Source organism: Euprymna scolopes, chromosome 8, assembly GCF_053919585.1.
Source record: "Euprymna scolopes isolate OS-2025 chromosome 8, ASM5391958v1, whole genome shotgun sequence".
Classification (NCBI taxonomy): domain Eukaryota; kingdom Metazoa; phylum Mollusca; class Cephalopoda; order Sepiida; family Sepiolidae; genus Euprymna; species Euprymna scolopes.
The window spans coordinates 61,928,419-61,935,914 of record NC_136489.1 but is presented as its reverse complement, the minus strand read 5'-3'; positions in this window follow the sequence as shown (position 1 = coordinate 61,935,914).

Here is a 7,496-nt window from a genome sequence, read left to right as displayed (position 1 = left end):
AAAAAAAAACTTATATGGAACATTCGAGCATCTAAGTTTCTCGTATAGAGTTAAAGTGATAGGACCAGGAATATTACCGCCTTTAATTTGAGAATTTGAATTTAAGGAAAATGTAAGAAAGTAAACTCTTTTGTGTAACACTCTCGCCAGGTGGGATAATTTGTTTCTGTCTATTTGTATAACACTTATTATTATTTTATAATTTCCGTAGTAATTTTAAAGATTTAACCTCTCCAGTATCTCGAGCAGTATGTTTGATAACACGTCGTCAGTCATTAGCATATATATATATATATATATATATATATATATATATATATATATATATATATATATATATATAGATAGACATATATTTATATATATATACACATATATTTATATATATATATACATATATTTATATATATATATATATATATATATATATATATATATATATATCACTGTTCGTTTCTTACTGACAGAGGATCTCTCTATATATATACAAGCGAAAATGTTTGTATGTATCTTTGTGTGTTTGTGTGCCTGCTAAAAAAAAAATCGACAGGCAGAACAAAAATTGACAAACTTGGTATCATATTGATTCCATCCTCCGCCCGCAAGATATCCAAAACGTTATTTTTTCAGACTGAAATACACAATTTTCTACAGGAGGGGGTCAACAAAAACCGTCCTCTCATGACGACGACCGGTTCTACGCATGCGTCAGATGACGTCATGACATGATTTGGTTTTAAATAGTTGAAGAACTTACTGAATTTCGTATTCGTCATGTTATCTCAGTTGAATGGAGCGTTGGTTCATTATCTAGACGTTTTGGCTTCGAATCGTGGTACAAGATGCCTTTTTTATCGATCTTTTAAATTTAAAATTGAACCAGTGTTATTTAAGCTATTTTTCACGTAACGTTCGTTTTTCTGTTTTTTTTTTTACTTCGTTTATTCTTAGGTTCTCAGTAAAAACCCCGACCGACCACACACACCGAAAACACCCGAGTACCCACCGATTTTTTTATATTTTAATAGCGAAACAGGCTTATTCAAGCCATTTTTCACGTGTTTATTTTTGTTTTTAGTTTTAACGTTCGTTTTTCTGTTTTCTTTTTTGTTTTTTTCGATTTTTTATTTAACATCGTTATTTAACATGTTATTTAACATCGTTGGTTTGCCTTACGTTAGTTTTTTGTGCTTTTATTTCGAATTTTGGATTACACACGCACCACCCAGGTACGTTTCGTTTAAGTGTTAACGTTCGCTTTTCTGCTTCCTTTTTTACTTCGCTTATTCTCCGGTTTTCATAAACAACGCAATCCCCGACCAACCACACACACCCAAAACCACCCGCGTACCTACTGATTTTTAAGCAATTTTTCACGATTTTTTGTTTTGTTTTCATTTTTCAGAAGTTCTAACGTTTGTTTTTCTGTTTTCTTTTTTGTTTCGTTTTTCAGATTTTTACATTTAACATCGTTCGTTTGCCTTACGTTAGTTTGTTTCTGCTATTTTTTTTATTATCCCCCGCTTTATTATTCAGATGAGTTTTAACGTTCGTTTTTCTGTTTTCTTTTTACTTCGCTTATTCTTAGGTTTTCATTAACAAACACACACACCTCCAAACACTCGGGCAACGCCGGGTACCCTCCCGCTAGTATATATATATATATATATATATATATATATATATATATATATATATATATATATATATATATATATATATATATATATATAAGCGAAAATGTGTGTTTGTATGTATGTGTGTTTGTGTGTCCGGTTAAAACTCTCGACAGGCAGAACAAAAATTAACAAACTTGGTATCATATTGAAGCTCCATCCCCCCCCCCCCGAAGGATATTGAAAAATTGGCCAAAGATGTTAAATTTTCACCCTTAAATCGACACTTTTCTACCTAGGGGGTCAACAAAACCGCCCTCTCATGACGACGACCGGTTCCAAGCAAGCGTTAAATATTTGAAGAACTGACTGAATCTCATTACGTAGTGTTATCTCAGTTGATTAGAGCGTTCGTCCAGTATTTAAACGTTTTGGGTTCGAATCGTTGTGAGATGTTTTTTTTTTCGATTTTTTAAATTTAAAATTGAACCAGTGTGATTTAAGCTATTTTTCACGCAATGTTCGTTTTTCAGTTTTTTTTTTGTTTTTTCTTCTTTACTTCCCGTATTCTTAGGTTTTCAGTAACACCCCCGACCGATCACACACACCCCAAAACACCCGGGTACCCACCGATTTTTAAATTTTAATATCGAAACAGGCTTATTTAAGCCATTTTTCACGTTTTTTTATTTTGGTTTTTAGTTTTAACGTTCGTTTTTCTATTGTCTTTTTTTGTTTTTGTTTTTTCGATTTTTAATTTAACATCGTTCGTTCGCCTTCCGTTAATTTTTTTTTCGATTTTTTGATTACCCCCCCCCACCGTCCGATAAGATAAGTTTTAACGTTCGTTGTTATGTTTTCTTTTTTAACTTCGTTTATTCTTAGGTTTTCATTAAGACCCCCCCTCTCCAAACACTCGGGCAACGCTAGGTACACCCCGCTTGAGTTTTAACGTTCGTTTTTCTGTTTTCTTTTTTTACTTCGCTTATTCTGAGGTTTTCATTACCCCCATCACCACCGCCCGACCACACAAACCGAAACCCACCCGGACAACGCCGGGTACCCCTAGCTAATCTTAAAAATAAAGGACGAAGTGTTTTGACATTTTGTTAAAGAAGTTTCATCGTATACATGCGTGAATATATATTTCTCGTCCTACTTAATTTTGAATTAAAGAATTAAGTTGCTTACTTTCTACCTGTAATTGTCTTACCTGTACATTGCACATTGTGTATGTTTTTATTTTCGATTTAAAAAAAAGCTTCTGGAAGAAAATGCAAACAAACAAAATCAATATTTAATGACATTTAAGGGGTGTTCAGTTTCTAAAAAAAATTCTGGTAGATTAATCATGTATATTTGAACCACGTTACAAATATAAGAACATAGTTATCGAAGAGTCTATTTAATTATTGGTCGTTTTCTAGAACAAGTTTACTATTGTTGTTAATTCCTGTTTCACTTATCTTAATTGTTTAGAGTGCAATAGATTTTGGTATTTACATTCAAGCAAATTAGTTTTACTTAAAAATAACAGTTAGACATCAGGTAATAGAAAGGTCAATCGTGAAACAATATCAAATTTCTACGTCTTTCAGTGTTTTACTAGAAACTGAGCACCTCCTGGATATCATTTAATGTATTTTTGGCATTTAAAAACTATTTTTCTCAATCTGGTAGATGAGTGTCGAATCATAATACCCTTCTGAAAAGATAGGGTGAAGATGAAAATACTGGCAATAATTAAGTGGTGTCTTTCAGTTGAGTGATTGTTTCAAGGAGGATAGATTTACTACAAATTTGTATTAGAACTGAATAGAATATTCCCTTTTTCCCTCATTTTGTTTTGGATTAAGATAAAAGACAATTATATATATATATATATATATATATATATATATGTATATATATACATATTTATATATTAAGATAAAAGACAATCATAACTATATATATATATATATATATATATATATATATATATATATATATATATATATATCAGGGGGATCATTGTACAGGACGTCCTATGAACATGGGTCTTCTTTAGTATTATTGCGAAATCCGACGGCAGAAAAAACTGATTTAAATTACCAAACACTGCTGACAATTTACAGTTTTTGACAATTTAAACAATTTGCAATATTTTCTACCTAATTGGCTTGTCAGAATTAGTTAAGTATTTTGTTTGATGGATCAACACGAAATTATTTTACAATGTTTTGCCTTGTGACATGTGAAGTAAAAATGACGAAAATAACTAAAATATCTAATTTTTCTGAAACTATTTTCTTAAATAATAAATTTTCTATCGCAACTTTTTCTGTAATTTTGAATATATTCATTATTGCGACAGTGAAATTTAGGATACTGCTTTGCGTTTGCAACAACTGTCAAAAAGAATAAATACATTTGTGTAACGTATATGTTGCATGTTCTACAGTTAGCAGTCAGACAATCTTTAGATTTTCAATATTGTGTATCGTCATGAAAATATAAGCAATGTGTATCGCTCTCTTTTTTGTTTGTGTTCAATTAAACAAATTGAGACACAGGAAGGCGTGACTAGGTGACTAGTATATATATATATATATATATATATATATATATATATATATATATATATATATATATATATATATAATGAAGTCAGATATACCTTCTGTTGCCTGGTTCGAATCAACAGACTGGTCCTAATCGTGACACAATGCACTGATGATTCCCGAAAGGATGAACCACTACTGTATGTGAGTATTAATTAATTATTATAGAGAATAATTATGTCAGCTATTTTAAGAAAGTCGTTCTTATCGTTGAGCACTTTCAGTTGAAACAAAGTCGTCCAATTTGGCTCATCATATAATAAAAAGAGCAGCCTAACATACATTAAAAACGCTGTTGCTGTAATCAACCCACCTTTGAAGTCTTGATATTTGTTAAAACAATATGTGAATACTCAATTATAACATATGATAATTTTGTAGTTCCAGTTTAAGTCATCTCTGTTGGGCTTAAAATGTATATGAACGATTATGAATTATATAAACCCAGTTTAATTCGGAATACTATATATATATATATATATATACATTTCAATTAGCTTTATATATACCCTAGCATACAAAAACACTGTTCACATTAACGGAATAACCTACTGAAATTTGCATGAATTTTCAACTCTCAGAATATGTGAATAATTACAAAAATAACGTATTCTCTTTTATTAATGGCGATCGTTACACTAAATTTATACATAGAACTTATTGTTTGATGAAAGGAAAGTCTATATTAGTAACAGTTATCGGAAGAGCCAGTTATTCAATTTTCTAAAATAGCAGATTATTTGTGTCTCTATGTCAGGCCCTACTTTGCGAAAAATATTGAGATATTAGGTCTATCGAGTGAAACTTCGTCGAAAAGCATGACTACACATGCATTCATAATGTCGGGAAAGAAAGGCGATGATGGCTAGCAGGCATCACATGACTAGTAAATCCGATATTTATGTAGAGATAAGAAATGATCTACATAATCACACCGCAAAAAAGACTGCATCACAGCAAAAAAGACTTAATTTATCGAAATATGTTTCTCACGCAATATTTATATTCGTTTAGCTTCGTGTAGAAAACATGAAAATTAGTCATTAGTGCAATTAGAAAATATTTACTCAATGGAGTGTATTTCTGTGTCTATGTTGGAGACAACCGCACTTATTATACAATTTATACGCTATGTTTATAACAGGAAGGCATGTGGCTAAACATGTATGAATGCAGAACTCATAAAAAATGTAATATTGTTATATTCCGCCATCCGAAATAATCAATAGCGGAGCTTATTTAATGTTCTTGTTACAAATTCCATACTAACTAAAAAATGTATATTTCAATGTGTGCATCTTGTGATGATAATGCTCTTATTAACGCGGCGAATTCGTACCGAAATGCATATTCTTAAGATGAAGTAGAACAGCTAATCCAACCGAAAATGACGCCAATGTTCTCTAATCTATTTTCCCAACAAGGTACAACCAGAGCACGGACTAGTACACGTGGGTCGTTTCAACTGTAAATCCTCCTATATTTAAACTCACTATGTTTAATACCCCATGTTCTTAAACATGGGTTTGATTGCTTCAGTTACACACCGTCTGTGTGTTCAACGAGGAGGTGACATTCTCAGATCATGAATGCATTAATTTAATTCAGAACTGCTAATAATGCAAATTCTATTCCCTAAAATCTATTCGTGTCAAATGAAAAATGCGAGGTATTAGTTTTTGAACAATACTTATATACTTAAATTCGCATATAATTATCATTCGTCTCCCTTTTTCAACATTGTTGTATTTGTAATAAATTTGGTGGTCTCTCCGTTATTTATTTCCTTATCTTTTCTAACAATACCACCCCTAAATTTCATAACATTTCCTTCTGTGAGTATTCTTTTCTCATTCAAGTTCTTAATTACTCATTCGTTTTCCCTCGCTGTCTGTCTGTCTGTCTGTCTCCCTCTCTCTTTATATATATATATATATATATATATATATATATATATATATATATATATATATATAATATAATATAATATAATATAAAATAAAATAAAAAAAATATACCGGATATACCCGGATTTCCTCTGGATTTATTCCATTATAACACTATATATATATATATATATATATATATATATATATATATATATATATATATATATATATATATATATATATATATATATATATATATATATATAGCCTTTCTCGCGTTTTCTGTTCGACAATATGTAACTCGGTGGTTCTCCTATTCTATATTAAACACTTTCTATATTCAGACGTCCTTTCTAACAAACAACAGTCTTTATTTAACCTGATAGCATTCTTTCTTTTGCTTCGAGCTACAACCTTTCATTTTTCTTTGCTCTGTTGCCAACTATCCCTAGTCTACGCAGAACCTGTTCCACATGTTATCTCTATTTTCACCTAGCGTTTATCTATCTTAAGTTGCTACGTCTCTTTCAGTCGTTCTTTTTTTCTACACAGTTTTTTCCTGCTCACTTACCTGATCTCGTGGTAGACACTAACACTCCTCGTATTCCAAGTACTGTTGGCTCATGTAAATATACCACCTGCTGAATTCATTAATTACTTCTGTTTCCGTCCCCCCCTCTTCGTATATATAAGCGTCTCGGTGTTATTTTTTCTTTCATCATGCCAGTGGTTCTTATAATTTCATTGTTTGTATTTTTCTTTTTTTTTTTGCTGTTTGTCATTATTTGTACCTTACCACACCCATACTTCAATTTCTCTTTGATAACGACATATGCATCCACTCGCATATATATATATATATATATATATATATATATATATATATATGTATACATATGTATATATATATGTATATATAATATATATATATATATATATATATATATATATATATATATATATATATATACATATATATATCTGCACGTATGTGTGTATATGTGTGTATCAAGAGACAGGGAAACATAAACAAAGATATCAGAATAGTCCTCTTTATAAAGGCTGTTTTAATCCCTGCGTATGATTTGACCAGAACGAGAATATAGTTTAACACCTTTTCCCTTAAAAGACATTTGAAGACAACACTCTCTACATTTGCCTGTATTATTGAATAAGAATGTTTTTTTTTTGTTTTTTTTTACATATTGGCATTAGTCGATAGAAAAAGCTACGGTGAATGGATGCTGATTTTGCTTTGGATTTCAACCCGATATTAAATTTACACATCGTTCTAGTATGAAATATTGCGCCATTAACATTTGTTGTGAGAACTATTATTTAATCATTTATTTTGTTTTGAGACCTATTACTTAATCATTTATTAGCTC